This window comes from Acomys russatus, chromosome 29 (assembly GCF_903995435.1).
Source record: "Acomys russatus chromosome 29, mAcoRus1.1, whole genome shotgun sequence".
NCBI classification, from domain to species: Eukaryota; Metazoa; Chordata; class Mammalia; order Rodentia; family Muridae; genus Acomys; species Acomys russatus.
In genome coordinates this window covers 3,260,397-3,280,355 of record NC_067165.1, presented here as the reverse complement: position 1 = coordinate 3,280,355, position 19,959 = coordinate 3,260,397, and positions in this window count along the sequence as shown.

The following is a 19,959-nucleotide window of genomic DNA, read 5'->3' as shown; positions in this document are numbered from 1 at the left end:
GGGATAGAAAAAGCATTTGCTGTTCTTTGCCACTACACATTTCTCCCAGACTCTCTCATTTGTAAAACAGAGGCCATTCATTGGCACCCACTCCAATGGGTTGTCTCCAGATTTGAATGTTTAAAATGTATTCACCTACTTCCGAATACAAGTTGGGATGCTCTCCTTGCCCAGCACCTCTCTTTGTCTGCTGGAGTAGCTGGTCTGGGGTTGGGCATGAAGAAAAGGGTTGAAGGGACATTTTGGGAAGATAGTGGCCCCCCCCTTCACATTCACAGTGCACACAGCACAGAGCACATATGATACAGTAGACCAACCTGTCCATATTACAGTCACCATTAACTCAAACACAAGGCACTGTCCCACCAACATCCCCAAAGGATGCAGTTGACCTGAACCTTGACTCAATTGATTGCTGTAGTTAATCATTGGTAAACAGGCAGAAAATTGAGTTCCAAGAATGACCTCTGTTCCTACTCCTGTGTGTGTTAGTTTGCTTCCTAATGCTGTGATAAAGAAACCACTTCCAAAAGCAACTCGGGGAGGAACAGGCTGATTTGGCCTAACCAACCTGATCACAGTCCATCATGAGGGAAGCCAGAGAAGGAACTCAACGTAGGAACCTGGAGGCAGGGACAGAAACAGAGACCATGGAGGCAAGCTGCTTCCTGGCTTGTCTCCAAATGCTCAGCTTGTTTTCCCATATAACCCAGACCCACCTGCCCAGAAGTGATACCATCCACAGTGGGCTGGGCCCTCCAACATCTACCATTAATCGAGAAAATGCCCCACAGATTTGCCCATGGGCCAGTCCGATGGAAGCATTTTCCTCAAAAAACTAACGACTGTGCAGGTAGGAGGAATCAAATCCTTATACAGTGAGTTTCTCATTTGGGCCTCTTCGCTACCAATCATCTGCAAAAGAACCTAAAAGTCAAAGATACACAAATGAGTCATGGGTTCTCACCTCTATGCTTACTCAGAATAGTTGCCACAGGGTGGCTAAATACTATACTCATTGTTTTATACCAATGTCACTTGGTCCCAGCTGACCTATGCCTGCTTTCCAGCATCCTTTGGGCCCAAACAGATTTCCTGGAATTTTAACGTCACAGCACCCTCCGGGATTCCCCATGCTGCTCACCTGAGCTCACGTGGGATGGCAGCCTGCAGTTGCAGAGATAATAACAAAGATTTCCAAGACTAGCTTTTTAGCAATGTCATAGTCTTCCCATTCATCATCCTGTTTGCAACCAACAGTAAACCAACCTCCCATGCCTGTAGGTTGGGGCTCCACAGCTCCTTCCACAGCTGGGTGGCAGCAAAGACATTGCTAGATATAATATCTTTTTCTGACTCTGTCTCTTCACACTCAGAGGCTCTCCCCTGCTCTTAGGGAGTGCCAACATTGCTTCCGGTTGAAAAGATAATACCTCATGAGTCCTCTGGTCTAGCTGCTGTCCTCAGGGCTGTACCTCTTATTGCTGATCACCAGAGAGCTTTAAAGTGGGTCATGTGTCCATATGCTGTTACACTTTATGTAGAAATCCACCATTTCTGAACCTATTTGCCAACCTCTGCTGATGGATTTTTTTGCGGCCTATACTCAGGCCCACAGCCAACTCCAGGTTTGCTGGTTTTGCCACAAAAGCACCGCACTCCCATTTGTTACCTCTTAATGGTTGCTTCATGTAGCTTAAAACATATGTCAGCTCATTATTCTGTGGGTCACTTACCAAGGTTGGGCAAAGCTGGTAGCTCTGTTGGTCCAATCACCTGCTGGGTGTGTGTCTTAGCTGTTTCCTATTGCCGTGATAAAAAGCAACTTGGATAGGAAGGGATTATTTGTCCATGTGACCAAAATACCTAACAGAAATAACTAATAGGAGAAAGAGTTAGTTTGCCTTGTGGTTTCATACTGTTCTGTTGACCCACGTGCTTGGACAGAACATCATGGCGGCAGAAGCACATGGCAAAGATTTTTCTCTTCTGGGAAGTCGAGAAATGATCATACAGCATACAGAAGAGGCCACAACAAGATAAAGCTCCCCTAAGATGACCCCTAGAGACCTAATTTCTCCAACCAGACCCCAAGCCCCATCTTTTGCCACCTGCTGCTAATGCCATCTTGTGATGAACCCAGCTTATTCCGTGAGTGCCCTACCATCTTGCCATCTCTAGAGATGACCCCAAATCTAACCATCTCTAAAGAGGCCTCCTACCTGCTATCTCTAGAGATGATACCCCAATGTAATCATCTCTAGAGATGCCCCGTACTACAACCTTACCTTTTCTGGGGGGGGGGGCTCCCATCGCACACTCAGGGGTATGCTTTATAGAAATCCCAGGCAGTTCTTAATCCAATCAAGGTTAATCACTGCATCTTATTTATTAGTTTGTATCCTGAAGAAATCTCTTAAGCCCTCTGCGCAGCCTCAGTTGCAAATGCAGGCTTCTTGAAACAGTGCTGCAGCGGTCATTCATTGAGCATCTACTAGCCAATGGGTACAGTGCTAACTCAGCAGGTCTCAAGATGCAATAGCCCATCCCCCATGAGAGCTGACAGCATCCTGTGGAACTGCACTGAGACAGAGGTCCACCTGGTGTAGTCCGAGCACATGACAAGTGCATGCATGTGTATGTGGTGGTGTGCGGTTATTCTCAGAAGGTAACTGGTCTTAAGGGTTAGGGAGAACTCATAAGACCAGAGTGGAGCGGGGGGGGGGGGGGGGGGTGTGTGGGGGGTGTGGGGGGGGGGGGGGGGGGGGGGCGGGCGGGGGGGGGGGTGCGATGGAGCCCTGCAGGGGCAGAGGTAACAGGGTGGAGACACAAAGGTGTTCGGTGTGACTATCAGTAGAAAAGAATGAAAATAGGGAGGTTGGCTCGGATCATATTACCAGGGCCTCATGGGTAGTGCTGCTGCCGCCTTGGACTTTATTCTAAGTGCAGGGAGAGCATCTGAACATCAGGGGCTGAGGGGAGGGGCGACTTGCTTTGTGATAAAGAGTCTTTTGCTGCAGCAGCGCAGAGAATGGATTAGCGAGAAGCGGTGGAGCAAGAAGCCCCCGAGGCACTGCAGAGATAGGAGCAGAGCATACACATTGAGTCAGTCTCTGAGAGGACAATGCCACGCTGTCTGTGAGCAGCTTTGGATACTGCACAGCTCCGCACAAAGGCAGGAGTGCTATGACAGAGATGGTGGCTCTGTTAAGGAAGGCATATTAGCTCCCAGGGGCTGAGAGTGGCAGCTGGTCAGAGCAGCATTGTTCTGGCAGTAAGCGTTTGTTCCTTCATCCCCCTCCCCCTCATACCTACCACCTGTGGACAGCAGCACAATCCTGCAAGGGTGCCCCTTTCCTTCCAGGGCCACTGTTGTGTGCCCCTCTTCTTGCTCCAGAGCCTCAGCCAGTGTCTACAAACCCTTGACTTCTGTAAGATTGACTGAAGGATTTTCCTTGAGGTTCAGGCACCTGCTTTAAAAGAGCCCTTAGCCTTCGATAGAGGTGAGGACTTCCTATTGGGACTCTAGGTGAGAAAAATATAGGAGTTAGGGAAATAGATGGATCCAGAGGGTCTTAGAAACCTATCAGAAAAACACTATGATGGGTGGATCTGGGTCCAGGGGTTCTGTTCAACCTAAGGCACCAACCAAGGACAATACGTGCAGTCATAATCAAACGCCTACCCAGATCTAGCCAAGGGACAGAACATTCTCCACAGTTAAGTGGAGACTGGGGACTGACTTTCACACGAACTCTGTTGCCCCATATTTGGCCATGTCCCCTTGATGGGGAGGCCCGATGGCACTCGGAGGAAGGATAGCAGACTACCTAGCAGATACCCTAGCATCATATTCAGGGGGAGGAGGTCCCCCTCAGTCACAGTCATAGGGAAGGGGAATGGGGTGAAAGCGGGAGGGAGGGAGGAATGGCAGGATGCATGGGATGTAATATGAATTATTTTATTTTTCAATAAAAATGTGTTTAAATAAAAAAAGATTCATATATTAAATCCATTCTTCTAATCCCTTATGCATGGCACGCATATTATCATCAACATGGCTTTAAAATTGTTCCTGGAAGAAGTGTGGTGGGCTGAGTGGGCAGCAAGATCACTGGAGGACACCCTGGAGAAAACAAGGTCCAAATAAGAAAGAACGGGGTCGGGGGGGGGGGGAGGTGGGGAGGAAGGAAAAATAACCAAAGCCCTGGTGTTAGAGGAGAGTCTCATGCTTTTGTGGCTAAGAGAATAGCTGTTGATGGAAGCCTTATCCTTTTCCTGTCAGGCTCTACTACATTTCCCAGTTCCCATTACTGTTCATTATGTGTGGCCTTGGGTCTAAAGTCTCTTCAGTGAAATAGAGGGACAAGTAAGTGATATATGCTACTTCATCTATCGAGGCCAGCCTGGTCTACAAAGTGAGTCCAGGACAGCCAAGAATACACAGAGAAACACCGTCTTGAACCCCTGACTCCCCCGAAAAATATGTGTTAAGTACAGGGCTAGTGAGATGGCTCAGAGGGCAAAGGCCTTTGCTGGGAAAGCCTGGTTACCCAAATTTAAGTTTTGGAAGTCATGTAAAAATTCAAGGAGAGAACTGATTCCACAGAGCTGTCTTCTGGACTCTGGCATGTATGCCCGTACACATACATGCTCCGATCATGCTGTGCACAAGACACTGATAGTAAATAAAAATAAAATACATAGGTGCAGGCAGCTGAATTTAAAAACAACAGAAACATTCAGAGTATTCATTTTCTACTTCAAATATTTCCAGGAATGCTCAAATGTGTGAGGAGGGAAAATGGGATAGTAGCTGGCAATGTGCCACAGCACTAATTACCTGGGGGACTTTAAACAACTGGATGGATTATGTATTTGCATTGATTTTGTGGATTAGCTGCAGCAAATGGTGAAATTTAATCCACTTTGCTCATTCACTCATTACAGGACCAAGTTCAAACTCCTTAGCCCAGCAAATGAACAATTTTTCAGTCTGCGTGCTTCCAATGCTCCCAACGTCATACGAATCTAAGCTTTCCATCGATTCATTTATACATTCAAAAATAATTATTTTTCAATGTTCACTGGACCAAGGTCTACACTAAGGTGGAGGGCACATCAGCAACTACGACGTCTGGCTCACTGCACTCATAGAGCCTTCATTTTTGGAGAGAAAATAAACTCAGATCGTTACATATATCTATAATGGTGAATTAATAACTGTAAATCAATTTCTGGGTTGGGAGCCAAGGTAGAGAAATATGAGGGCTTCTGTTCTTATGAAGCCTGGAGCAAAGCAACAAAGAGGTTGTAGGGTCAAGACTTTTGTTGTAGCTATGCATGTGCAGGGCTTCTGTTGTCTGGTACGGTCAGGAAAAAAATTGCTCTAAAACAGGCTTAAAAAGCAACACTACCACAATTCTGTAGGCCAAGAAGTCAGCCTGAGCATGGCAGAATGGTCAGTGTTCTGTGTGATGGCCGGACAGCTGGATGGCTGGACAGCTGGAGTATCACAAACGGTTCCCTGCTCACAGGTCTCTTGGTTGGCATGCTTGATGCTTAAGGGCTGGTTATGGCAGCTCAAATGGAATCCAAGTTGAGTGGAGGGCTTTTCCTTGTCAAGAAGCCATTCCACCCCAGGGGCCACTGCATGGTCTCTCTTTACCAGGGAAGTTGGACATCATACATAGAAGTAACAGCTTAAAAGCTGAAGCATCTTAATGTAGTCCAACTAATTTTTTAAAATCTCACACATTCCACTTGTTGAAATGGGGTGAATACAGACTGTGTTGCTCACTGGAAGCCATCTTTGAAGATCAGGTATCAATCCAGAAAATTACACTGTTCTGTGGGGAAATATTTTCTTTAACATGCAAGCCAAAGGACTAGAGAGGTGGCCCAGTGGGTAAAAGGCTTGTTGCACAAATATATAGACCTGAATTTGGACTCTAAACTTTCATGTAAAAGCTGAGCATGGCAGTGCATGCCTGTAACCTCAGAGCTGTGAGGTTGGGGAAACAAGATAGGCATGTCCATTGGGCTGACTAACAGAAATGGTTACCTTTGGGTTCAGTGGACTGACCCTGTCTAAAAAAATATAAGGTAGAGAGTAGGAAAAGAAGACATCCCAACACAGATTTCTGTCTTCTTCATGTGTGTGTGTGCACACCACACACATACATACACACACACACACACAAATAAAATAAAGTTTAAAACTTAATGTACACCAACTGCTATAACTTGAAAATAAACATTTCCCCCAAAGACTACTGATACTCCCTAGGGAGGGTTTCCAGATGTCGTTCTGTCCTATTCAGTATCCTCTAGACTACATGGGAAGTAGGAGGTGAGTTGACATGAGAACTCCACGGCGCAGCTTCCTAAGGTAGCCATTCATGTTGGGGTGGGACTTGGCGGTGACACAGCTACTTTGCAGTCATCTGTACTCTAGTTAGTGGCTCCTTACCCAGGCTTTCTATACAAACCCGTTGGTACACCAAGTTGAACTTTGGTGAACTGTTGAAATCACACTTGGACCTGTTGTGGGTGCCCATGTGACTACAAGCAGTAAATCCGTGGGGGCAGAGCTCTCCAAACCTTGATAGACCACATACCTCAGACGGTGGATGAAGAGTTGCAGCGTGGAATGTTCTCCTTGCTGGGTTTTGGAGCCATCTCTCTGTTCTATGTCCTTATTGTTTTTGGAAGAGTTTGCCTTGTATCTTAAAGGAAACTTTCAACTTAAACTCCTGAACAATTTTGGAACTATTACGACGTCAGCGACTATTGGAGATTGAATAAGTGATTTTTTTAATTATGATATGGTCACCATCATTTAGGACCAGAGGTGAAAAGTTATGGCTTCAATATGAACAACACCTCATAGTCTCTTAGTTTGAATGCTCTTTCCTTAGTTGGTTGTGCTGTTTGGGGGAAGCTCTGTTCCCTGTAGGTAGAAACCTACAGGTTTTAGGGAGCCGGTCACTGGATGAATGGCTTGGAGGCTGGGCTTGGTTTCCAGTTTCTTCTTTACTCAGCCCCAGTTTGTTGTGGAGACAAGCAGCCTCCTCCACACATCCCCTCTGTCACAGTGTTCTGGCCCTGTGTGGTGTGAGCCACCCCTGCACCGAACCTATGAAACTATGATTCAGAATAAAGCCTTCTCCCCTTAACCTGCTTTTTGTCAGATATTTGGTCACAATAATGAAATAAAAATGGGTTAATAAATCAGTTAAAAGGGCTGTTTCTCCCCAAAAGGCAGCCTGAAAATGCCCTTGCTTAGCTACTGCTGACAACACACATGCACGCACGCACACACACACAAGCTCATGAGCACAAACACTTCTTTGTATATATGCTCACAGAAATTGGCAAACCTCCTGACTAAAGTGACAAGTAGATCACTGCACACCCATCCACAGGAGAAGTCATTCCTGGACTCACAGTTCAAGACGTAGGGATTTTGTGAATCAGTGGTTAAAAAAAAAAAAAAAAAAAAGACTATACGGGTCTTTCCTTCAAATGGTTGTATAAACACTCGTGTATAAAGCACAGGGGTAGAACATGAGTGAAAAGATCAGGGACATTTAGGATAGAGGGTCACGATATCTTCCGAGCAAATTCAAGCCAAGAGAAACTGGCCCTGCCTGTGCACAGAGGGGCTATTCCCGTATCTAAAGATACCACATCTGATGTCAGAACGCTAGCCAGGCATTTCCATAGTTTGTTGTATAAGTTTCTGCTTAACTTTGCAAATCAATCAGGATGGTATGACACATATATAGAGAGCAGGCTCTGCAGGCTGGTGTTTCACTACGAGGTTGGCTTCTCCCATGTGCCAGCTGTGTGACCTTGTGCTGTACTTTTCAATTCAGGATTGTCACAGTGTTTAGCACAGAATCCTCCACAGCAGGATTTAAGTAGGGACTATTGAGTTTGTTGTCCACAGTGCTCCTGTTGTTAGCTTAATCCTGCCAAATTTACAGAGCTAGCAGACTCTGACTCACTTCGACCTGCATCTAGCCACGGTGAGAAAACTTTGGTGACAAGTGCAGGACAAACACGGTCACCTTTCCTTCCAGAAGGAGACATTGATACCTATCTAGACGCACTCAGTGTCCAATCTTGCCGTCTTTGCCTTGTGAGTTTGGCTTTCTGCTCTTGGTTGACGGATAACAGAGTCGAAGCTTAAGCTGTGTCTGGGGCCTCCTCACTACACTGCCTGACCAAGCCAACTAATTCCTTTTGACTCTCTGATGTGCAAATAAACAATTCCAGGAGCCTTATATAAATGTTAATACTTTAAAGCCTCTATTCTGCACACGTGAATTAACTAACTTCAGACCCAAGCCAAATATCTGCATCATCAGTGTGGCTGACTGTTCTTCCCCAGGGTCTCTCATTTCCCTACCTCCCTACAAGGGTCCAGGGATATCTTCCTGTCTCCTCCCGGGGTGACATGGGTGGTGGCCACTGCCTGCACTCAGCGGCCTTGTTGCACGGCACAGGAGTGGGCTGGCTGCTGCACACACTGACCGAGTTTCTTTTATTTTTCCCTCATTGAAGTTGAGACAGGTCATATCCACTCCCCAAGAGTCTTCTGAGAATTTAACAATTAACATGAAATGTTCGGAACACTGTCCGAGTACACTGCATAAGCACTTCTCGTAACTCCTCATCTGCAGCTCGTGGGCATCCACGCCAGCCCTTTAGGCCACTCCTGTCTGGAAGTTGACTGTCACCTCCAAGTTCCTGCTATGAATGTAGAAGGTGGGCTTCAAGTTGACTCTTTCATATGTAAAGTTCTGTTCGACACCTAAGACCTCACCCCAGATTTGGTATTCTTCCGCGAGGCAGAATGCAGTGGGAGGAAGAGTCTTGGGAGTCACAAGAGAAACTAAGTTTAGGCCTATTCCAGCCACTTGTGTCTTTTCAAGAATGCCGTGTCTCTCCCAAATCTCAGGTGGGATCCCACCTCCATAATAAAACAGTAATCCTTATAGGATTCCCTAGGGCATTTCAGAGCCAGGCCAACTTGCCCAAGCTGTACCAGCTCAAGGGCTCATGCGTTGGAGCCAGAGTCACCTGGATTCTTTTGAGGACTGGAAAGCAGGTGGTAATCACAGTCCCCTGCTTGACCTGGGGCAAAGATGCGCCAGAGCTATGAAACCACACTGGCTTTGGTTAATTCTGTTGATAGAAGGAAGCCTGGGCCTACTATAGCCCCGAGTCTCATACTCTGGGCCCTTGAGTGTGAGAAGGCAGTCAGTGGGTACACTTAGATAACTGATGCTACCCTGGGACGTCCATGCAGACACTTGTGAGTGGGCTTCTTTCCAAACCTTGTACTTTTCGTCCAGTCCTCCCTGGACAGCTCTGGGATCTGCACATCTTCTGTGTTCCTCTTAGGGCCTTTGTTGCTGGTACTCAGCATCTTTGCGTCCCACTATTTGGCTGTGTTTGGGAGGAGCTACACACTGAATTCTTCCCTATACGTCTGGCCCAGCCACAGTCTCTGGTTTGGGATTTTCACTTTTTTTATTTATTCTTAAAGACAGTGTATTGCTGTGTAGATTAGGCTGGTCTCACAATCACCATGTGATCCAGGCTGGCCTTGGACTTGAGATCCTTCCAACTCAGCCTTCAGAAAACTGGCATTAAGGGTGTGCACGATGCCCCACGGGGATTGGTGCTCCTGAGAAGCAATGCTGAAGAGGGGCACACTATGGACATTTGAGGCACATCAGCCTGAGTTGCACTGAGTTCTGTCACTTACATGTGTGTCTCCAGACAAGTGCTGTGCTTCTCAGATCTCAGATCTTTTTTTTTTTTTTTTCTGTAAAAAGAGGAGGAGACTTATTATGGGGTTGAAAGGGTTGGGGACAATGTATGCAAATCCATGGGCCTTGCTTGACCCTGGGCAGATTTTCCACAGGCGAAGCCACTTTTTGGCCTGTATCTATGACTGTGGGAAGGTCACACAGATAGAGAACCATGAATCTGTCAACGTTGATCAAAGGCTTTTCTCTTGTTCTAGGGCCAGACTTGAGTCTGAGATGTACTCAAATCTTACATAATTGGCTTAAAAGCCTGCTTGTAATACTCACCACATTCTGCCTTCCTCTGCGGTCCCCAAGAATCCTTTCCCAGCCTGAGCCTCCAATCCCACAGGTGGCTGGAAAATAACTAGCATTCTCCAAATGCTAAGTAATTCCCAGGGACGGGTGATAATGGCCGTCATAGTATAAGGACACTAATAGCAGGTTTTAACAAGGCCCCATCGAGGCCACAAATAGGTGTCATCACACGCTCCCCACGGTGCTTGTAGGCTGCTCATTTCTCCCCATGCTGCTCTGACCCAGTTGCGGACTCAGACAAAGCAGATGCAGAACTTTGAGGGAGTGCAGAGTGTCTGTTCTCACTGCCCCCTCTTTCCTCTGAAGTGCTCTGAACATTATCAGTCTCTGTTGGTCAGGAGGTAAGGGAGTCAGCGGCCAAGCCTTGGCCGCCATCTCCTTGCCAGGCTTCTTGTCAATACCTGTTGACATTTTCCTGAGTAATTGTTCCAGGCACCTCAGTATATTTCTTCATATCACAAGATAGATTAAAGGGGCTCTATTGATTTTGTGGCTTCATGTGTGAAAGATCTAATCTTAATCCTCCACTGTTCATTTTCCTTAACCTTTTAATAACATGATAGGGAGGCAACCTGTCACAATGGAAATTGTTTCTGAGGCATGTTGCCATAAATACATGCCACAGTTGGCTTTATTTTTATGGGAGCAGCCATAGTTTTGAAATTATAACAATAATGATGATAACATTTGTAGGGTGCACTGCTGTTTACAAAGCACTCTCCCATATCAATTTACTCAATCCTGACAGCAGTCCAGATGAGTTAGAGTTATTTTATTCATTTTGATTTCTTTATTCCCAGAGTCCTCCCACAACATGAATCATTATCATTATATGCCATGCCACAGATGAGGGGGTCTGCACTGCCCAAGGTCACACAGCTTTCAGAGACAAGGTATGGAGTCAGGGGGATCGGTCTTCAGGTACTGCCAATGGCCCCTGTGTCACCTTGGACATGAGACATAGACTCTCTGGGGTGTATTTCTTCACCCATGCAACAGGAAGTCGTCATCTCTTGAATTTTTGTCAGGATTAAGGATGATATGTGAAAGTCTCCTCTACAGAGTTTGGGACCCAGGGGACAATAGGTACAAGGCAGGTAAGGTATTAAATAGGCAATTATATTAATTATTTGATAATGGCACAATGAGAACTTCATGTCAAACCCCAGCTTTCCATTCTCTTTACTGGAAACGAATTAGAGTCCTCCCTTCCCCCAGTGACACTCACTAAGGGCTCTTTAGGTGAGCGTGGGTGTCTGTTGATGCTGGTGATGAAGGGTCAGGTGAGGAGACTTCCCCGTCTTGAGCAGGCTCCCAGCTGCATCCTGACATACACACAACACAGGAAGCCTATATAACTCTTTCCTTGCATTAAGAAAGGGTGAGGGGGCATGCAAGTGTCCTCATTTTAGCTTAGAGAAGTCAGTGGAGGAGAAGGCACAGGGATCATGGGCTTCGGCCAGATGAACAGAGGGACTGTGGTGGCCTGATTCCTGTCCTTGCCATCCTGGAGCTCAGGGGCGTTAAGAAAGGCACTCCTTTCCATAGTCATCTGAAAAGTGCATGGATTTACTTGTAATTTGTGTTCTCCAACTGAGATGTAACCCACAATGGGCTGTAACTGAGCCATGCACATAAGGCAGAGATGCTTTCCAATGGAAGGGACAGCCAAAGAGCAGAGCTTGTGCATGGTGGCTGAATCGATTGTCTCCATTACCAGTTCAAGACATGAAGGTGGAGGTAGAGAAGGAGGAGGAGGTGGTGGTGGAGGAGGAAGTGGAGGAGGAGGAAGAGGAGGAAGAGGAGGAGGTGGAGGAGCTGGAGGAGGAGCTGAAGGAGGAGGTGGAGGAGGAGGAGGAGGATGAGGAGGAGGAGGAGAGACAGAGAAGCTCAGGCTAGGAAATCTTGACGGGGTGATGTCTACATTTCTTCAGGGTGGCACAGTCTCTAGCTTCAGCATCTACAGGCCCTTTCCTCTAGGTGTCTCCCTCCCTTGCCATAGCCAGCGGTATCATGTTCCAGTGTAAGTTAAATCTTAGGTTTCATCTCCATTGATAAACCCTACCTTCCCTGCCCCATGAGGCTTGGTGCACACCCTTCTCTGCCGGGTTGAACTTTTATCTCCGAGTCCCATTTTTTCTTTTGATGAGCTCAGGTTTTCCTTTCCACACCCAAGCGCTCAAGCATCTCCTCCCTCTCCATCCTCTTTTAGCCCCACTGGACTCTTTGGGATGGCATTGATGCATTCTGTTATAGTGTGATTCTGAGCTCCTGGCTCTAGTGTCTCCTTACCTATGCATTCCTCCTCCAGAATGAGGCCTTGTCCTCATTCATCTGGATAAATCAGCCCCTTTATTGGCGTCCTTCTGGTATGACACAGTCTTGCTTAAAGGGAGGTTAACAACTCTGTTGACACCAATTTCACATTCACCAATGCATTCATTCCCAGCCTCAGCCTATTTTATAATGCTGTAAAAGTCTAACACTCACTCCCCAGTGCCCCCAGTCTCTTCACTGTGTTCAGAAACCAAGGCTTACAGAGGAAGATAATTTTTTCCCAAGGCTGCTCATGTATGTAAAAGCAGAGATGGAAGCCAACCTTAGACTACTCTCTCATTCAGTCCAGACTTTCTCTCAGCCTTACCTGTTCAGCCAACCGCATGGCATGTGGAGTTCACCCTCTTTCTAGGCATAGTGCTCCATGCAGTGATAGGCCATCTTTCTGCACCAAAGCTTTGTAGTCAAGACATCCACACAACTGGCCCTCCGACAAGGACCAATGTCCACCACTGGACTGCTTTCGTCCACCTTCCGCCTTTGCTTTGTGCTTGGGTAGGGCTTTATCTGAATTTCTTGGCATTTTGTACCCAGGTTCCTTCCTGGACCCGAGGCTTTTCTCAAGCTCTATGTCTTGATGAAGGCACCCAAGGCCACTGCTCTGGCAAATCCAAGACACAGAATGATGACTATGACATAGTACAATTAGAAACCCATCCTTGGGCCAACTTTCTTTACTCCTCTGGTATGTTGATATTTTTGTTGAAGAATTTAACAAAGACTTTTTTTTTTCTTGAAATGCTGGTTTCAGGTGCAGTGAAATTGTAGCACCATTTGTAAGAACACACCCTTGTATTTCTCCAGGCCCCCTCAGAACACCTCAGAACAGTGGTTTTCATGCCACTATTTTTTTTTTATTTTAAGATGCCCATTTGGGGTTTGAGAAAAACGTCTTTCTTGTGATGCACAAACCCAATGTTTCCATAGAGACATTGTCACACGATTAGCAGTGAATCCACCCATCAATATGTCAGATCGGCTCTCTTCATCCTCTGGTTAGGTAGATCTGGAACGAGCCCAGGAACACATTGGGCTTCCTGAGAGCAGTGGTAGTTCCTCGCTTTCTCCCAGAAGCGTGAGTAGCTAAAGAGTGAGGGCTTTGGAATCTGAGTCAGAGGTCAACTGCTGGCTGCGACATGGATCTAGCATGGTGTTTGTTTCCCTTGGGCTTTAGTTTCTATCTTCTTAAAATTGGGGTTAAAATATACACATTTCTTGGGAGCAAAGCAAAGCAAGTGTGTAGATATGCTAACTTCAGACTTCAAGTATACACACACACACACACACACACACACACACACACACACACGCATTTAAAAGAGATAGGGAAGGAGGGGCCTTGGAGGAAGAGGGTGATTTGAATGAGAGATGACTTGTGAGCTAACTAAAGTATAGATGCTTGCAGCCATGTGGAGTTGAGTGAATGCCAGGGCCTGGTCAAGGGCCAAAGAACCATCACTAGAGAGAAATAGACAAATGAGTTTGGTGCATCTTAGCTAGCAGGCAAAGGGACTTACGAGGGAGGAGTGAATACTGTTTGAAGCACCGCCCCAGCACATTAAGACAGGGAGAGTCTTCCAGGGACAAAAGACTTTGCTGCAGAAACCCTGTTGGAGCCCCATCCCACTAGACCAGCTTGATGCTGTGGGGGAACACTGGTCTCTATGGACATCACATAGCTCTGCCACTGTAGTTTTAATGTCCCCTAGTCTGGTTTGAATGCCTGGGTAGAAAACCCAGATTCTCCAGACTCATTTCTCCAGGTAACATGGAGACACAGAAAACCTTAGAAAATCTGAGTAAATCAACAGAGCTGTTGGGAATCATTTACGAGGCGTTGTTCAGGATGCATTTCAAAGGGTAAGATGACAACTTAGGAGGCTAGTTCTCCAGTGGTGGGATGCATGGGAAGAGAGAGCAGAGATGTACACACATGGTCAAAGTGGACTGATCAGAAACTAAAGACTGGGAGAGAGGCCCAACAGATATCAGGGCCCACTTCTCCCTTTGCCACTGAGCAGGACCATATGCATAAGAAGGAAGGAAGAGGAAGACACTTCATGCCACACTCCCCCTCCCCCACCACCAACCCTGAGCAATGGCAAAGCCCAGGGAGTTTAGGATGATGGTAAAGGGTAAGGCTGAGAAAACAGTCATGTGGGATGCCCCAAACACAGCCTTGGAAAGGAGAGGGTGAGAGGGCCTCCACCATTTATTCCCTAGTAAAATTTCCAGCCACTTGTCTGACTGTCTACAGCTTGCTCAAAAGAAGGGTAGGTGAAGGATAAAGGGAACTGGAGGGGTTAAGACCTATAGAGTAAACTAACCTGGACTACACATAAATCCTTGAAATTTCTCACTACCAAAATGTGTCAGGGATTTATTCACATAGCAAAGACTCATTAAGCATAAGATTTATGTGAGCTCCTGTGATGAGCACAGGAGATTTCACAACATTAAGCAAATGCATGTGTGACTGTCCCAGCTTCAAGAAGTTCAGAGCCTGGTAAGGGGAGGATAAGTTGGGAGAGAAATAAACTATTGTATGATTGGCTCTGCAATGAGAACTTTGCTAATATTATTGCACTAGTTGAGGTGGGTGCTGGGGGAATGAGGAGGTGAGCAGGAGGTAATCAATGGCTGTAGGCAGAAGAGCATCATCAGAAATGGCAGGACCAGTGGACATGGAGTGTCTACAGTAGCTAAAAATAAAGCCAAGGAATGTAGCCCCATTTATGCCACTGACTAACACAGAAAGTTTCTCAATTCGTATTTCAAAGCGAAGCCACCTAAACATCAAAAGGGTGGTACAAATTACAGCCTCATCACCTCGTAGTTTATCAGAAATGTCTAAATTAAATTCCAATCAAACACAGTTGTAAATCATGTCTAAAGTTGATCTTGGAATGCAATTAATAAGTCCAGAGAAGCCAGACTGACTGTCAAAGACATCTGATAAGTTTATTAACCTCTTTAAAAAAAAAAAGACAAAGATGAGTCAGGCTTGCTGGTGGCATGCCTATAACCCCTAGTTGTCAGGAGGATGGTGAGTTCAGGGTCAGCCTGGGCTCCAGAGTGAATTAAGTAACTCAGTAACTTCTTGAGACCTTGTTTGGCATTGCCAAAAGAGGGTGGGGAGTGGGGGGTGTGGCTCAGTGGTAGAGTGCTTGTCTGTTTGTCTATCTTGTACAAGGATCTGAGTTAAATCCTGGGGGGAGTGGGAAAGGGAGAAGAAGGAGAGGTATGAGAGAGTAGAATTATAGTAATATTCTACAGCATACTGTCTTAGTTAGGATTACTATTGTTATGATGGGAACACCATAATCCAAAACCAGCTAGGGAGGAAACGGATTGCGAGGCTTACACTTTCACATCATGGAGGGACATCAGGCAGGAGAGAAACCTGGAGGCAGGAGTTGATGCAGAGGCCATGAAGGAGTTCTGTTTACTGCTTTGCACTGCCTGCTTTAGCTTGTGTCAAGTTGGCATAAAATTTGCTGGGACATACACAAAACATTTGCTTCAAATGAATAGCTAATATGAAAACCCTCTCCAGTGGACTGTAAGGGTCACAATTGAAATTAGAGGTCAAAGATGGGCATGGTAACATATATGTTTAATCCAAGGACTTGGGTTGCAGAGGCAAGTGGATCTCTATGAGTTCCAGGCCAGCCTGGGCCATATAGACATTAGAGAGAGAGAGAGAGAGAGAGAGAGAGAGAGAGAGAGAGAGAGAGAGAGAGAGAGAGAGGATGAGCGAGAGAGAGAGAGAGAGAGGGAGAGAGCGAGAGAGAGAGAGAGAGAGAGAGAGAGAGAGAGAGAGAGAGAGAGAGAGAGAGAGAATGGCTGTCAGCTTAGCTATTATACCTTGTATTGACGTTATTCTACAATTCAAGGCAGTGCAAAATGAAATAACATATTTAAATAGCATCAACCTATGTGAGTTGTCAAGAAAGAATAGCCAGAAGAGTTTCACTGGAGATTGTTGACTCTAACCAGGGAATAAGCAGGCAGCATGGCACAGCAGAGGGTGCAGCCCTGGAAACCAGGAATGCATCCAAAGGCGATGGGGTGAAGGGAAGCTTTTGAAGGAAAAAGAAATGAGGAGGTATATGTGAGTTTAGAAATAATAGTCCTTGACCATAAAGGTAAGACACAGGGTGTTCCAAGACCAGTAGCAGTCTCACGATTGAACAGATGACTATGCAGAAGTCTCCAATCTGAACCACAGTTGGAGCTGAGTGACGTGACAACGTGCACGGTTAAGAGTGGACACACTGTGTACAGAACCGAGACTGGAATGAGGTCCCGTGATGCAACAGAGAAGTGCGGCAGAAGCGCACTGCCTGGAGTATTGCGAATCTAGTTCATGTTTGAGTTCACCAAAACTTCGCTTGAATTTGAAGGGGGGTGGGAAGTTTGTTAACAATGAAAGGTCTCACCATTTTCAAACCGAGTCACAACCCACCATTGTAAAAGCCCAGTTTGGAAGAGACATACACACTCGCTTTGTTTAGTACGCACCATTTGTCTTGGTAAACATAAATGCTGAAGTTTCTTAAACTATGCGATACATGAGAATGAAATATTCATGAATCTGCTCCCGGTTCCCTCCCAGGAAACCCACTGATCCGCATGGCCCATCCTGCTTGCTTCTGAGCCTACATTTGTAAATATTTACTGCAGAAATACTTAGCATTTTCTCAGGTGTTCTCTTTTTAAATAAATGGTTCAGTGTACTTTGTGCAATATTATTTTTTTTCACTGAACCATAGATTTTGGTGTGTGTGTGTGTGTGTGTGTGTGTGGCCACCTTTTATATACACAGTGTAGAGAGTGCACAGTCAAGTGCACATGTCTTCCAGTTTTATTACTGGTGTGCATGAAGAGTCTTGCCCATGGTAAAGAGAAATTCTCCATTGCTGCCTGAAGGTTTGAGGCCCAGAGATGGGGAAGAATAGAGCTGTATCTCCTTTTCATCTACCCCCTGGTTGTTGCTACTGTTTGTTCTGCTTAGGATGCCATCTCCAAAGCAGGAGCCATCAATGGTCCTACCTTTTTTTTTTTTCCTTTAGTTATTTATTTAATCACTTAACAGTCTGATCCTAGCCCCCTCTTTGCTCTCCTCCCAGTCCCACCTTCATGCTTCCCTGACCTCCACAACCCCCTCTCCTTCTTCTCAGAGAAGGACAGGTCCCCAAGGGCTACCAACCGACCCTGGCATTTCAAGGTGCAAGAGGACTAAGTGCATCTTCTCCTACTGAGGCCTGACAAGGCAGCCTGCCTAGGGGAAAGGGGTCTAAAGGCAGGCAACAGAGTCAGAGACAGCCCCTGCTCCCATTGCTAGGGGACTCATATGTTGACCAAACATGTACATATGTTACCATATATGGAGAGGGCCTAGGTCCAGCCCACGCATGCTCCTTGGTTAGTGGTTCAGTCTCTGTGATAAGACAGAGGGTTCTGTAGTCACTCTGCATTCTGCATATTTTCAGAGTTACTGTGCTAAGATGATGGGTGTGAAAGGGTGCCCTAAGTGTAAGGTGAAAGAATTAAGTGCAAATGCACCCCACGGGTTATACATTTTCTTCCATCAGTAACAAAAGACAATGTGCACTGAGCACTACTGCCGGTGTGGGGTGATCAAGCTGATTTCTCATAACTGCTCTCACACTTACATGTGGATTCTTAGGGAGCTTAAGTGACGTGTCCGAGGTTGAACAGCTTAGTCACCAAAAAGCCAGGCTCTATAGCAAGGGTTTCTGGGTTCAGAGCCATCCATCTGAACACAACTCTCCAGGACTCACTGGTAGCAACAATGCCCTCCACACACATGAGAGAAGAGGTAGATGACACATAAAGAAGGCCAACTTGCTCAGATACATTGTTTCCCAGGTTTTGCTTAATCTCGGGGCTCAATAGGAAAATAGCGAGCGTGCAGCTACAGCCTCCACTTAGCCCCTCTGAACACAGGCTACACCCCAAATCTCACTTCATTTAGTCTCTGCTATGAAGTGCTCTATTCTGAAGGGAAAACACAGCTGTGGGGGTGTTGGGGACTTTCTCATTCCGAAAGGGCACAAGCCAGGTCAGAGGAAACACCTTTCAGTCGCTCACCAACTTCCTAACTTGGGAGTGATGACCCTTTCGGGGTCACCTATCAGATATTTATATTATGATTCAAAACAGGAGCAGAATTAGAGATATGAAATAGCTACTGAATCATTTTAGGGTTGGGAGAACTACAACATGAGGAATTGTGTTAAAGGATGGCAGCGTTAGCAAGGCTGAGAGCTACCAACTCAGGCACTTGTGCTCAAGGCCCTCAGCTCCCTGCTGAGTTGTGATTTTTTTTCTCCCTTATCTGAGGTGACAGAGATGTCCTCGCCTTCCCTACCACCCAGCCCAAAGGCTAGGGACAGTAGAGCTGTTACCAGCATAGCACAAAGAGAGGTGGTTTGACATTTTACTGTTGACCATATGCCAGCTCCTGGGCCCTGCTTATTCTACCTCTAGCCATGCAGCCAGTTCTCCACTCCAGGTAGTGACCTCAGGCTGAATGACAGAAGTGGCAAGAGGTTGTTCAGAAGATTACAGATCCAAGTCACCAGAGGCTGCCGTCTCACAAGACCATTAGGACATTTTCCACTTGTTGTTAATATTCTTCAGCGGAGAATGAGCAGGAAGCCTGTTCAAAAAAATTCCTCGTCATATCTCTGTACCTTGGAAGATAAAGAGTGTGTGAGGGTTTTGTTTTGGAATTAAATATTCATTGGACTGAGTTAGAGCTCTTATTGCTCATAGGAACAAAACTGGATCTCCTCCTTTGTTTTAAAATAACTACAATAATTTTACTTAAGAATCAGTTTCTGTACCAAATCAGACAGAGCAATGTGTGCTGTGATTGTTCTAATATCAGAGGCACAACTTGGAACTGAACACAGAAGGACACAGTGGCTTGATACTTCAGGACAGAGGACAGAGCTTGGCACTCTCTGGCTGGGCTTTCTGCCACCGACCCAGAACTGTTCTACAACCTGAGATCCGGTTTCGGAGCCTGTAAGATGGGAACATGCCTCTTTCCTTTCAGACTTTGCTAAAGATTTAGAAATGACAGGAAGAAAACAAGTGGCCTGAAGAAAGCAGGGGCAGACAGTGGGGACCACTTTCTCACACTCTGACACAAACACAGAAAACCGGTCACTGAATGCTGGAGAGCTGTCCTCACTTGTTCCCATCCCCCCAGGCCCGCCCTATCTTTCAGGCATCATTGCTCACGTTTCCCTTGAATTTAAACATCTTTTAAAGCCTTTCAAAGCTTTGAAGGTTGATTTCAATGAAACCTGTTTTTATTCTCTGCGTTTTTCCGACTGTCACTCTCGGGTAAAACAAAAAACATTCACTGTCAAAACAGCAAGGGTTTGCTCTCAAGCAGAGAATGAAAGCAGGTATGTCTGCTTGATTTATTTTGGCATATGCC